This window comes from Gossypium hirsutum, chromosome A01 (genome assembly GCF_007990345.1).
Source record: "Gossypium hirsutum isolate 1008001.06 chromosome A01, Gossypium_hirsutum_v2.1, whole genome shotgun sequence".
Taxonomy (NCBI): domain Eukaryota; kingdom Viridiplantae; phylum Streptophyta; class Magnoliopsida; order Malvales; family Malvaceae; genus Gossypium; species Gossypium hirsutum.
The window spans coordinates 103,955,574-103,969,823 of record NC_053424.1 but is presented as its reverse complement, the minus strand read 5'-3'; the positions used below and the strand labels follow the sequence as shown (position 1 = coordinate 103,969,823).

The following is a 14,250-nucleotide window of genomic DNA, read 5'->3' as shown; positions in this document are numbered from 1 at the left end:
TGGTCCAATTTGTGTATAGCCATGAATGATGGCTTACATTGACCATATGATTATGCATGTACCTATGTCTTTGAGATGTGGTTTGTGATTGTGTGTATGTAATGGGTTATGTTATTAGTGATGAATGCTTGTTGAATTGTGGATGTTTTGGTTGCCTAAGTATGTTATGTTTTATGCCTTTGAATTGATGTGAGTGTATGTGTGAATAAGGGTGACAAATGGCTTGGTAAATAGCCTTTAATTTTTCCACACAGGTAGACACACAGACGTGTGTCTAGGCCTTGTGTGACACACGGTCTGCCCCCATGGGTGTGTAATCCGGCCGTGTGTCCCCTGCATCTTAATTTTTGGCAGAACAAAATGTCTAGTAGCCACCACACGGGCATGTTTCAGAGCCGTGTGGAGGACACGACCTAAGTACATGGGTGTGTGACTTGGCCGTGTGACCTTAATTTAATGATGATGTCATAAACAAAATGCACTTTAAGATGGACACGGCCTGAAGCACGGGTGTGTGATATGCCACACGAGAGTGTCCCTTAACCCACACGGTGTGTGGTCCTGCTTCATGATAAAAATATTCTAAGTTTCCCAAAAGTTTCTAAAGTTTTTGGTTTAGCCCCAAGCCACTCCCAATGTATGTTTTGGGCCTCGTAGGCCCATATAAAGGACAATTTGCATATGTATGAATGAATTCGATTTGAATGAAATTTTATGGCCCGATTTTGTATGTTTGCTTGAGTTTAAGTCCGGCAACGTCTTGTACCCTATTCCGATAAAGAATAAGGGTAAGGGGTGTTACACGTTTTTAATGATTTTAGTATTTTTAATTATTAAACTCATTAGTCATAAAATTTTTAAGCATTGAGGCAATTGAAGATACTTGAGATGCAAGAGAAGTGAATGGATGCACTTCATGTATTCCTATGACTCGTCTTCTTGATGCTACTCGATTGGTTGGCCATTGATAGTTATTGCTGGCAATCCTTTCAATGATTTCATAAGCCTCGTTATAAGACTTAGAAAAGAGAGCACCATTAGCAGAAGTGTTCACTACTATCCTCATGTGAGCATTCGGGCTATTATAGAACGTCTCTAATTGGATGCAATGAGGGATTCCGTGATGAGGGTATCTTCGTAATAGTTCTTTAAACCTCTCCCATGCCTCATACAAGGACTCATCATCCAATTGTTGGAAGGTAGTAATCTTGTTCCTCAACTTAGCAATTTTTCTAGGTTGGAAGTACTTCACAAGAAATCTTTCTGCTAACTCTTGCCATACGGTAATGGAATGTGGTGGCAATGAGTTCAACATGGCTCGAGCTTCGTCCCTTAGCGAGTATGGGAATAGCTTTAATTGTAGTACATCTTCAGGTACTCCGGCTAACTTAAAAGAATCTCTCACCTCTATACACAGTTTTAAGTGAATGTGAGGATCTTTTGTAGGCATTCCACTGACTTGACCCACTATCTGAAGCATTTGGAACATGAATGGCTTCAGCTCAAATTGTTGTGCCTTGATTTCAGGTCTCCTATTACCTGGATTAAGATCATGAAACACTAGCACGACATACTGTCTTAGAGCTCTATCCCTATCATCAGCGATAAGGATAGGATTTTGAGTAGGGTTTGCTCTGTTTCCTTAATTTTGGTTTTCGAAGTTCATCCCGTCTGTCCTTCTTTAAACTGCCTGTCTTCTTCATTGTCAAAAAGTTCTTTCAATTTTAGGATCTACGAGGAGTAAATCGATAATTTGATCAATACTCATAAAAACCTGAAACAAACACAGAAAAAATTAACAAAGTTAAAATTAAATCGAAAAATAAACTAAAATGAAAAATTAAAATATTCGTAAATAATGACTTTTAAAACAATCCCCAACAATGGCGCCAAAAACTTGGAGTGACGAAAATGTGCAAGTGTACACAATCGCAACAAGTAATAAAGTGACAAGTAAATGTTGAGTTATCATAGCCACATGGACAGTTTAAGGAAATTATTTATAAAATGATATCTGAACACTTTGGTGATTAAAAATATTTTGATTTTGAGGAAGTGATTGAAAAATAAAATTTAACTGAGTAAAATAAAATAAAATAAAAGTTTCAATGCACGCATTCAAAAGATTATTTTAATCAAGATGACATAATTGTGTTAGATTAGTTATATTTCTTAAGTTAATATTATCAAAACAATGTTCATGTTGTTACGAATAAATTCACGGCAATTTGGTAATTTATTAACTATAGCACATACAAACTTACTAAATTAACTAATCTCTTGAACAAATTACTATGTCAATTCAAAAAATTAATTAATTTTAATAAGCAAGTAAAAGATTAAATGAGATAATAATATATACCTACAAGAAATAATTTAATCACAATAATCTTGCAAGTTATGCAAGGTTAGTTTACCATTTAATATCATCGCTAATTCAACCCTCAGTTACCTTAGAAGATTAAACATTCATTGATTAAATATTGTGTCAATTAATTAGAATTTCAATACGATTAATAATTAATTCATTAGTTACCTTACAATTATAATGCTGGAATAACATAATCATTATTTTACTTAATCAAACAATTTACCAAGATCTATAACAACACAAACATAATTTTAATAACTTAAGTGGACGAAATTCAATCAACCTAACACGAATTAAATTTAACACATGTTAATTAAATTAAGAATAACAACATAACAAATATTCATAGACATGTTCATAACAACAATAAAAGTTAAATGATAGGGAACTAGAATCAAATCCTGTGTTTCTCTAAAGCCTGACTAGTTTGGTCTGCTCTTCCTTCTCCACTCATTCTTGTTGAACTGAGGCTTCTAAAAGCACTTGAATGCTGCTACCCAAGGTGGTTGAAGGGCTCTTTTTCAAGAGGGAAACCGGCAAGGAAGGGATAAGAAAGAAAATGGGAAACAATAAGAGAAAGTGAGAGAGATGTGAATAATGAAAAGTGTGTTGAAATGAATAGGTGAATGAGGTATTTATAGGTGGGATTGGCTAATAAAAATAGAAAAAATTCTGTAGCCATATACCCTCTTGGCTGGCCACACATATGGCAAGTTTGAGTGTTTCAAACTTGCTAAATTTAGCTTGGGGTGAATCTTTAAAAGGATAGAAAGTGGAGGGGTTTGAATGCAATTTCAAGGAGACTTCAAGGGCTGATTTGCAAGTTGATAAATCATCTTTTTTAAGCTGATTGGGTCAGCATGGTGAACGGTTTTGGGCAGCCCATTTGCTCGATTGGATTAGTCTTTTGGTTTAGCACAACTGGGCCTCCTTTTATATTATAATTAATAATAATTTTTTTACCCAAAATAAATTAGATATAATTAAAATTAATTATATTATGTATTAGTATTCATCATTTGAACCGTCTTAGGCTGAAAAATTAATTCGCCTCGATGTTTCAAAAATCACTTCACAGTTTTGTGCTTCTAGTAGTGTCCACCGAGCCAATTTCATCTTTTGTGCAAATTTGTTGAAAATAAATCAAAATTTATGAGAATTTATTATAAAATTAATTAAAATTCAATATGTTAATGATTTAAGTGCAAATTAATTATTTTATAATTATATTATATTTTTTTGGCAAGAATTACTACGAAATTACATGAATTTGAGTTAAAAAGGGTATGAAAAAGTCTATATATCTTTGTGTTTCCACACATGGCCTAGGAAGCAGGCTATCACACGGCTGTGTGCCACAGACGGTCACCTTACATGGCCATGTGTATTTTAAATTTTAGGTGCAGGTTTCACACGGCTCGTGATACGGTCATATGACCATTTTTCAAATATACACACAATTTACGACACAGACACATGACACAAGTTAGTGAGTTACAGGGTTTAAAACATGGGCTGGGACACGGCCATGTGTTCTTTAGTTCGAATGTCCACACAGCCTAGGTTATGCCACACGGCCGTGTGACCCCTATTTTGCAAATTTTCAATTCTGCCCTAAAGTTTTTGTTTTGATTCAAATAAGTCTCTGATTGTTCCCAAACTATTTCTAGGGCCACTTAAGCCAGATTTAAGACCCATAAAAGTATTTTTTTCCATAATTAAATTGTGATAGTGAATGTTGTTATGTGAATTGCATATTGATCTCTATTTCGATGATGATGAAGATGGGTTAAGGGTGTTACATTAGACATTTTTTATCCTTGAATATGACAAAGTAATTTTTCTCGAACATTTGTCCTACACTTAGCAAGTTTTGATCTATGTTAGGAACTAAAAGAACATCAGTGACAAGTTTAGTACCTAATGGAGTTTTGATCAAAACATCTCCCTTTCCAACTATTTCAATATACTGACAATTTCCAACTTTCACTTTGGAATGGAATCTTTTGTCAACACTCTTAAAGATGCTCGCATTTTCTGTCATGTGACTTGCACTGCACGACCACTACCTATGAGCCAATTCTTTCTTACTACACTGGAGAGTTCGCATGATGAGGCGAGATGGGCTTCACAAGATTTAGTGAGCTTCACTTCATAGGTGGCTACAAGCATCAGTTCTTCTGCTTCTACTGTCAGTGCCTCATCATTTTGTTGTTGTGTATACCCTTTTTTTTGCATGCTTTCTCTACATGGTCAAACTACCCTTTTTGTTGTTGTGTTCTATTACGTCCTAGACGTTATGGCCGAATTTGGTGCGTCACATCAAACCATTTTTCAAATTTGATCTTTCCGGTGAAAATCCATTACTGAATCTAAATTTATTAAACCACAGTTCCCATCAAAACGTTTACCAATTTTTTTGCCTTTGGTATATTACCTCATTTAAACTCGCGGAAGCATTTTGAAAACTTTGTTGTTGGAAGCTCGTATTCCTTAGAAAAATCATGCCATTTTGAAATCTCGAGTTTTCCTAGACTAGCAGTTTAGTATAAGAAATCAGAATCCAAATTAAAACTTAAAACCCACCAACGGCCTTATTACATAAAGAAACCCAAAATGAAATCTAATTACAGTTAAAAGAAACAGAAACAGTAGTGTGGCCATCTCCGAGCCCCTCGCAGCTCCGATCCGTCTAAGGCTGGAAATTACCTGAAAGGTTAATAAACGGTGTGAGTTTACGAAAACTCAGTGTGTAATCCCAATAACAAACAAACAGTGAATAACACGGTATTAGTACAATTTGGGCCAAAGCCCTATTCAGTCTCGACATATACTGGGCCGAAGCCTTTCGTTTAACGGTTACTGGGCCGAAGCGTTTTCGTAGATCATATCACAGGGCCGAAGCCTTTACTGTAAACGATATGGCCCATAGGCCCATTTCACTATCATATGAAATACCAATGAATGTATGCAAGCCCATTTGGGGAGACTACTCAACCCACCATCCGCTACTCTCCACCCATACCAACCAAGCTCTCCATGTGGGGAATAACTCAACCCACCCAACCAAACTCTCCACTGGCAGCATAGCTGCTTTATCATATAACTGGAGGCCTAGCCTCTTTTAATAACTGGGGCAAAGCCCTTTTTGATAAACTGGGGCAAAGCCTTTTTCGGTAAACTAGGGCAAAGCCCTTTTCAACTGGGGCAAAGCCCTTTTAGCACTTCCTCCATTTTTATAAAACCCAACCCATGCAACATGTCATGTATGCAGAATGTCATGCCTATATTTGAATCAAACAATCACAGTCAAGTCATTCATATCACCAACATATATTCACAATCAAATTCGTCAACCACACAGTTCAAGTCAGTCACTTGCCCACAAGGGAAAACAATCATTTAACACCCTAGGGGCAAAATGGTAATTTAACCCCACAAGGGTATCTCGGTAATTCTACCCTACAGGGGTATTTCAGTAATTCTACCCTACAGGGGTATTTCAGTAATTCTACCCTATAAGGGTATTTCGGTAATTTTACCCTACATGGGTATTTCAGCAATTCTACCCTACAGGGGTATTTCAGTAATTCTACCCTACAGGGGTATTTCAATAATTTTGTAAATCGAGGGTAAAACAGTAATTCTGTAAATCAGGGGTACTTTGGTAATTTTTACAAGTCGAGGGTATTTCAGTAATTTTACAAATCGAGGGTATTTTAGTAATTTTGCAAACTAAGGGTATTTTGGTTATTTCACAAATCAGGGGTATTTTGGTAATTTTACAAACCAGGGGAATTTTGGTAATTTTGTAAACCAAGGGTATTTTGGTAATTTTACAAGTCGAGGGTATTTCAGTAATTTCACAAATCAGGGGTATTTTGGTACTTTTACAAGTCAAGGGTATTTTAGTAATTTCACAAATGAAGTGTATTTTGGTAATTTTATAAGTCGAGGGTATTTCAATAATTTCACAAATCAGGGGTATTTTGGTAATTTCACAAACTAGGGGTATTTTGGTAATTTTACAAACCAGGGGTATTTTAGTAATTTTACAAATTGAGGGCATTTTAGTAATTTGGTAAACTAAAGTATTTTAAACAGGGATAACAATACGAATGGGCCTAAAGCCTATTCTCGGCCCAAATGGGCCCACACGCTCGTGTGGCCCTTTTAGCCCAAATCTAGCCACAGATATGAGATTCACCTAGCCTAGTCCAATATTTACTACACAATCAAACAACTTATCCAATTGGGCCCGTAGGCCCATTGGGCCCACATGACCCTTTTCGGCCCATCGCGGCCCGAAGTAGCCATCCTACAGCTAGAGTAGCGAGAAAATACACACTTGATAGGAGACTGAAGTTAATCCACGCTCCGAGCACTCTTAGTCGACGCCCAACCCAAATGAGCACGCCATAAAGCGAAAGGGATCAGCCAAGAAAGGTACCTTTACTCTCCTCATGGTTCTCTCTATTAAAGCCAGCTTCGCATCCACTGTTACATTAGTTTCCCGATGTGGGATCCCTCCATCATCAGAGTTTAAATTCAACAGCAACTATTGCCGCCCCCTGTTAGCAAAAGAAATGCTCTTTGCTTGCCATGAGTTTCGAACCCTTGACCTCCTTACCAACTCTCTGACGCCACCCTCCTGCCTCTTATGTGGCGTTACTTTGCCACTAGACCACAAGGCTTTTTGTGGCACAATTTCTCCAACAATATTCTTAAGGCCTACCTACTACACCCAGGGTTTGATTCACCTTAAACCAAAATTTTTGCTAGAGTCTAGGTTTGAACCCAGGACTTCTCCAACACTTCTCAGCACGCCTAACCACTAAAACAAGCCTTCATTAACGAAATTTACAAGCACAACAAAATATTATAAGCTGCCTTCAACCGCTCCCATGCTCAAGGCCCAAACTTCTAGGCCCAAATTTAGGGTGTTACAAACCGGCTAAGCCCAAAAAGTTTCTAACCTCAATTACGTTCTTCGATGGCTTCCACTCGACAATGGCAGAAATTTTGTTTGAGTCTACTCGGATGCCATCACCCGACACAATGTGGCCCGAGAATCTGACCTCTCAAAGCCAGAACTCACTTTTGCTGAACTTAGCATACAATTTCTTGTCTCGCAAAGTCTGTAAAACAGTCATCAATTGCTCAACATGCTTGGACTCATTATGGGAATAGATCAAAATATCGTCAATGAATACCACAACAAACTTGTCCAAGTATGGTCAGAAAACACGATTCATTAAGTTCATAAACACAGCTGGGGGGTTCGTTAGACCAAAAGGCATGACCAAGAACTCGAAATGTCCATACCTCGTCTTGAAAATGGTCTTAGGCACATCCGACTCTTTAACTCACAACTGATAGTAGCCGGATCTCAAATCTATTTTTGAAAATACAGTGGCTCCTCTCAACTGATCAAACAAATCATCAATCCTCGGCCTTTATCCATCAGTTATTGCAACTATGCTTTTAACTCTTTCAGTTTGGTTGGTGCCATCCTATACGGAGCAATAGAAATAGGAGCTGTTTAGGCACCAGCTCAATACCAAACTCTATTTCTCTAACAGGAGGTAATCCGGGTAGCTCTTCCGGAAACACATCTGGATACTCGCATACTATCGGTACTGATTCTAACTTCAACTTAGATTCTTTAGTATTCAACACGAAAGCAAGGTAGGATTCATATCCTTTTCTCATATACCTTTGAGCCATCATTAAGGTAATCACAACCGGCAGAGTATCCAACTCATTTGAATCAATCCGGAGAATCTCACCATTTGAACATTTCAATTCGATATACTTGCTACCATAATTTACAATCACATCATGCACAGCTAACCAATCTATGTCAAGTATTACATCAAACTCATCAAATGGCAATAACATAAGGTTAGCCGAAAAACTATGACCTTGAATCGTCAAAGGACAATTCTTACAAACTTTATCAACTAGGAGTGACTTGCCTAGAGAGTTTGACACCTTAATCACAAATTCCGTAGGTTCTACAGACATATCCATGCTAGACATCAAGTTCATGCAAATGTACGAATGGGTTGACCTTGGATCAATTAAGGAAATGACACGAGTATTATAGATAGAAAATGTACCCTTGATGACATCGAGAGTAAAGGCTTCCTCTCGAGCGCGTATTGCATAAGTTTTTATTAGGGCTCGAGCCTCTAATTTTACAGTAGCATCCTTAGCAATAGTTTGACTACCACTTGCACCACCGGGATGTCTCGGGGATCTACCTTGAGAAATAGGAGCATTCAGCTGCGGGGTTAATTCAACCTCTTTATTAGCTCGCTTTGGCAATCTCTGAGAAAATGGTCAAGAGACCCACATTTAAGACATGCACCGCTCTTTATCCGGCACTCTCCGAATTGGAATTTGTTGCAACTTTTACACTTCAGTTTTTGTTCATCTACGCTTCTCACACTAGTTACCATGGGGGAATGAGACTTCGGGTTATGTCGTTTAGAGCTTCTTACTCTACTCGAATATCCTACAGACGAAGTGGAGTGTTCTTGTTGACTTTTCAATTTCTTTGTAGGGAAGGAGTGTGTTCTACCGCTAGACCTCTTACTAGAAACTTGAGCTTCTCTCGTAGCTTGCTTTCTTTCATTATTTAGATCTTTGGCCTTCTTGGCCCGATCAGATACAGCAAATTCTCGTATCTCAAGGATCCCAATCAGCAATTTAATTTTCTCATTCAAGCCTTCCTCGAATCACCTACACATTTCTATCTCTGATTTAACCCACTCCGTTGCATACTGACTTAACCTTACGAATTCCCTTTCATACTCTGACACAGTCTTATTTCCTTATTTGAGTTCCAGGAACTCCTTTCACTTCGAGTGAAAAACCTTTGACTGATGTATTTCTTTTTAAACTCAGCTTGGAAGAACTCCCATGTAATGTCTTCCTTTGGTACAACTGAGGATATTGTCTTCCACCAGTGGTATGCAGTATCTTTCAAAAGAGATACAACACCTTTCAAGCATTCCTCGGATGTACATGACAATTCATCCAAAACTCGCACAGTATTCTCGAGCCAAAACTCAGCTCGTTCAGCATCATCCTCGACATTAGCCCTAAACTCTTCAGCCCCTTATTTCCTAAGTTTATCCACTGGGGCCTTACCAATTCTCACTGGTTCAACAACCCTTGGTACTTCATCAGGTCGGTTAACAGGAGGAGGTGGACGTGGTATTTCGAGGCAGTTTCTCAGATATTCCCCGAACCACTCATCCAACATACCGAAAAAGGTTGCTCTTACCTCTTCCCGGCCTTCAGACATAGGCCTTCTACTACCACTAGAAATAGCTCGTTGTACGGAAGCTAGAGCATGGCTCTCGGCTCCCTCAGACTCATCTTGGGCTTGATTGGAAGACATTTACTATATTCAAATACAATTAAAAAGTTAGAAGATGTCACACTATCAAAATTTGTATAATGGCATGTATAGCTAAACTCGTTACATGCTACGTTAGTCCGAGAATCGACTAAACCGTACCTATGATGCCACTAAATGTAACACCCCTTACCCATACTTGAGAACGAGATTAGGTACGAGGCGTTACTGCTCGCAAACAAGATCATTCCAAAAAAACAGGTTATAAAATTTCGTTTCTAAATTAAAACTAATTAAAAAAAATCATATTATTCCTATTATGGACCTAAGGGGTCGAAATCATATGTTATTAGTGGTCTGGGACTAAATCGAGGACTATAGAAAGTTCTAATAAAATTCCTAGGGTTATGCCTCACATGCCCATGTGAAGGCAAAACACAAGTCCGTGTGCTTAGGGACACACCCGTGTTGAATTATTGGATTTATTTTCCATTTCAAAACTACAAGGGTTTTCACACGGCCAAGCACATGCTCATGTCCCTAGCCCGTGTCCCTCACATAGCCTAGACACGTCCGTGTCCCTTACACGGCCTAGACATGCCCGCGTCATCGCCTGTGTCAAAAAACTCAGACATTCTGTTTATGAAGTCATCATTCATTTTGAGGCACAAGGCTAAGGCACACGCCCGTGTGCTAGGCCGTTTCCTTCACAAGGTTAAGACACACAGCCGTGTCTCTACCCGTGTGTTTACTACCATGCAAACTAACCTAAAATTTTAGGTGCAGGGGACACAAGGCTAGGCAACACGCCTATGGGGGCTGATCGTGTGTCACACACGGCCTAGACACATGCCATTTTGTCTACTCGTGTGGACCTTTTTAGGGCTATTTTCCAAGCCTTTGGTCACCCTCTAGCAACCATACACACTTATAGACTTCAAGGGTATTTAACATGGCCTAATTATATTCTTAAACAACCATGGCACAACGCATTGCGTGTTAACCTCATCACATCAGTTTAGTACATGCTAAATTATCCTTTTTGTATTAGGAATTAACATAGCACATTTTATACTTTACACTTAGGCCATATTCTAACCATATACCATTATATGCTATATCCACTCTTAAGTTATTAGGTCCCATTTCATGCATCCATCCATGATAAACCTTATTATCCTAGACCTCATAATGATCATAAAATAATTATTTTAACGTCAGATTTGTGGATCCAAAACCACTATTCCGACTAGGCCCTAAATCAGGATGTTAGAAGACACCTATACAACCCAATTGGTACACATTCATACCATACATAGATATCCAAATCAATCACAACTAAGACTAAAATGTACAATTTCAATATCAACATCTAACATACTTTCAACACCTTACTTTGCCTACTCAAATCATGCCAATTCACATTTCCAAAGCATTCATATATATACACCATAAATCAATCACTTCAAACATCAAAATGACCAAACTCATATATGCATTATTTGGCCTAACTTCCCAAACATACCAACATTCACAAATCATCAATCAAACATTCTTAATACCTAATGTCAACAATCATCACACATCATAGGTTAATTACCAAATCAAAGCAAAAGCCATTTACACATTTATATATGTATCATCAAATTCATCATCCTAATCCAACTTACATGGCTATATATATATAAACCAAAATATATACATTTACAAGCCAAATCAATTGACCAAAATCATTATCAAAACATAACCAAAATGACTCAAAATCCCTATACATGCCATATACTTAAAATACCAAGTTCATAGGTACCGAAAGATAGGTGGATAGTGTGAAGAAATCTCTGATGATCCCCGAACTTGAGCTAGCTTGTTAACACTATGAAACATGGGAAAAATAAACAACGTAAGCTCTAAAGCTTAGTAAGTTAGTATGACATAAATTCAATATAATCATAACACATAATTCAACACTTAATCATAAGTATAAGAGTTCACATCAACTAACAAACATCTCAATTTCTCATTCACAAAACTATATACTTCCTTTGCCATTTATTCAATTCAGAGCTAATATAGTTTATGCACATACCTGTATCCTCTTGTACCAATCTCATACACATTCTCATTTTTCTTTTACCCCATTGAACCTGATAAACCATAATTTATACATTTTTTTATCCCATGTTTAACGCATTTTATGGATGATTTCCCATTACAATTGGTGAATTCAATGCTCCTAATGCATTAATTTCATGTTTTATACTTAGAAGAGCATAAGAGAGCGAAAGGAACGAGAAACGGGCCAAAAATAAAGAAAAATGGGCCAAAGTATGAATTCCACACGGCATGGACCTCCTCATACGGGTAGACTACACGGCAGTGTCAATTTGGCAGATTCGAAGCATGACTCACACGGGCGTGTCCCTACCGAGCCCAAGTTGAGTCCAATTCGAGAAAGGCCAATTTTGAGGACTTCTAGGCATTCTAAAGCCTATAAATACACCTTAGAGGAGGAAAGTAAGGGCACATAGAGAGGAAGGAAAGAATTACTCGAAGAAAGCTGATTGATCCATCTTAGAAGCCGGTTTCATCATCAAGACTGAAGATCTCCCCTCAACTTCCCTTCAGAAGTTTTGGGTTTTCTTTATGTTTTGTATTCTTTATTATTCTGAGATTTTTTCCTTTTTAGTTATGAACTAAATCCCCTAAATACCTAAGGGGAATGAAACCTAAGACGAATCTTGTTATTATTTTATGAATTGTATGATAAATATTTAACTTGTTCTTAATTATGTGTTCTTAATTCTTGTTTTGATATCCCAAGATACTGATTCAAGATAATCTCTTATTCAGAGGAGGAATAGGCCCTGTCTAAGAGTACATTTTTCATAATTAAGCGGAGTTGATTGCGCGCCTAAAGATAGGGTGACAAGATTTTGCAAGATTAGGGTGAAACCTAATAGGGGGATCCATAGATCGAGTTAATGCAACCCTAGAGTGTTAATTAGAGAAAAGTCTCAATTATTCAATCTAGGGATTAGACGTTATTAGTCTTGAATAGGGATAATAACATAACTTAGGGATCTTTACGGAACAAGTTAAATGAATAAATCGTCCGATTCGAAGCCAGAATAACAAGTACAGTCTAGGTGGATTTTTCCTTAGGTATTGTCTTAATTCAATCGTTTTCCAAATGTAATCCCCCAATTTTACTTTCTGCAAATTCTTAGTTTAGATAATTAGTTAGTTAAAACAAAAACCCCTTATTCTTAGGCTAGATAATAAAAAGACAGTCATTACTAGTACTTTAGTTCCTTTGGGTTCGACAATCCGGTCTTGCAAAAACTATACTACTGTTCGATAGGTACACTTGCCTACATCGTGATAATGGTTAGTTTCAAAAACAATTCTTTATAAATATTTAAAACCTGCACACAAAAATCGCGATCAGAACCATTCAAACTAGAAGTCAGATACTTAAGGATCTTACTCGATAAGTACCTATACCATGACCCGTAGCCAAATTAAGGTAACTTATCCTCGTAGTAATGATATAATGGCTTGAAGCCAAATAAGCTGATATGCATGACCCGAAGCCAAATTGGTATAACTTGCACCCGAAGTGCTAATATCATGGCCCAAAGCCAACTCAATGTATCCCTTAATGACATGTCACTAGCATCCTAAACTATTCCTAAGGTTCAACCGGGATTTCGAATGTCGAATTGTCATCGAATCGCTATCGTTCATATCCACAGCATTGTATTCGCAATTTATGCAATATCAAAGCTTATAAAATACATTTGTATTGAAATTTATCACATACAAGCTTACCTTGAAAGCTAAAACGGCTAATTGAGTCAACTATTCCATAACTTTATTCTTTCTCTAATCTAAGTCCGTATTTGTCCTTTCTTGATCTAAATATATTCAAAATTGACTTATTCAATCATCTATTCATTCAATTTAGTCCAAAATACACTTTAAAACACATTTACACTTTTGCCCCTAATATTTCACATTTTCACAATTTAGTCCATATTTTATAAAATCACAAATTAATGAAATTCCAAATGTATCCATGCTAGCCAAATTACTATTATGCCCCTAGAAGCCCATATTTTTCATTTATTTCATATTTTAACCACTAGCTTTACGCATTCCTCAATTTAATCCCTATTTTACATTTTCACTAAAAATCACTCAACTAAACCTGTATATCTATCGTCAAACATTCGTAATTCATCATAAATCATCATAGAACACATATATACATCAATGGAAACTCTCACAATGTTAACAGTTTTGAAATCAAAGATACGAGCTAGATAGATTGAGTTACAACGAACTCAAAAACATAAAAATCACTAAAAATTGGATCAAAAATCACTTACAATTGAAGCATGCATTACCTTAATGTTCAAAGCTTATCCATGGCTTCTTTTCTTTCTTAATTTCGGTTGGAAGAAAGATGAATGAAAAATTTTGTCTTTTGTTTTAATTATTTAACCTT

The 14,250-nt window shown here is 37.0% G+C and overlaps 1 non-coding gene across 1 annotated transcript; it reads left to right on the top strand.

Moving 5' to 3' along the window:
* Positions 1–1,115: 1,115 nt before the first annotated feature.
* LOC121207632 (small nucleolar RNA R71) lies at positions 1,116–1,222 on the top strand. The gene has a single exon (XR_005902723.1). It is a non-coding gene; the product is annotated as a small nucleolar RNA R71 (small nucleolar RNA).
* The last annotated feature ends 13,028 nt before the right edge of the window (positions 1,223–14,250 follow it).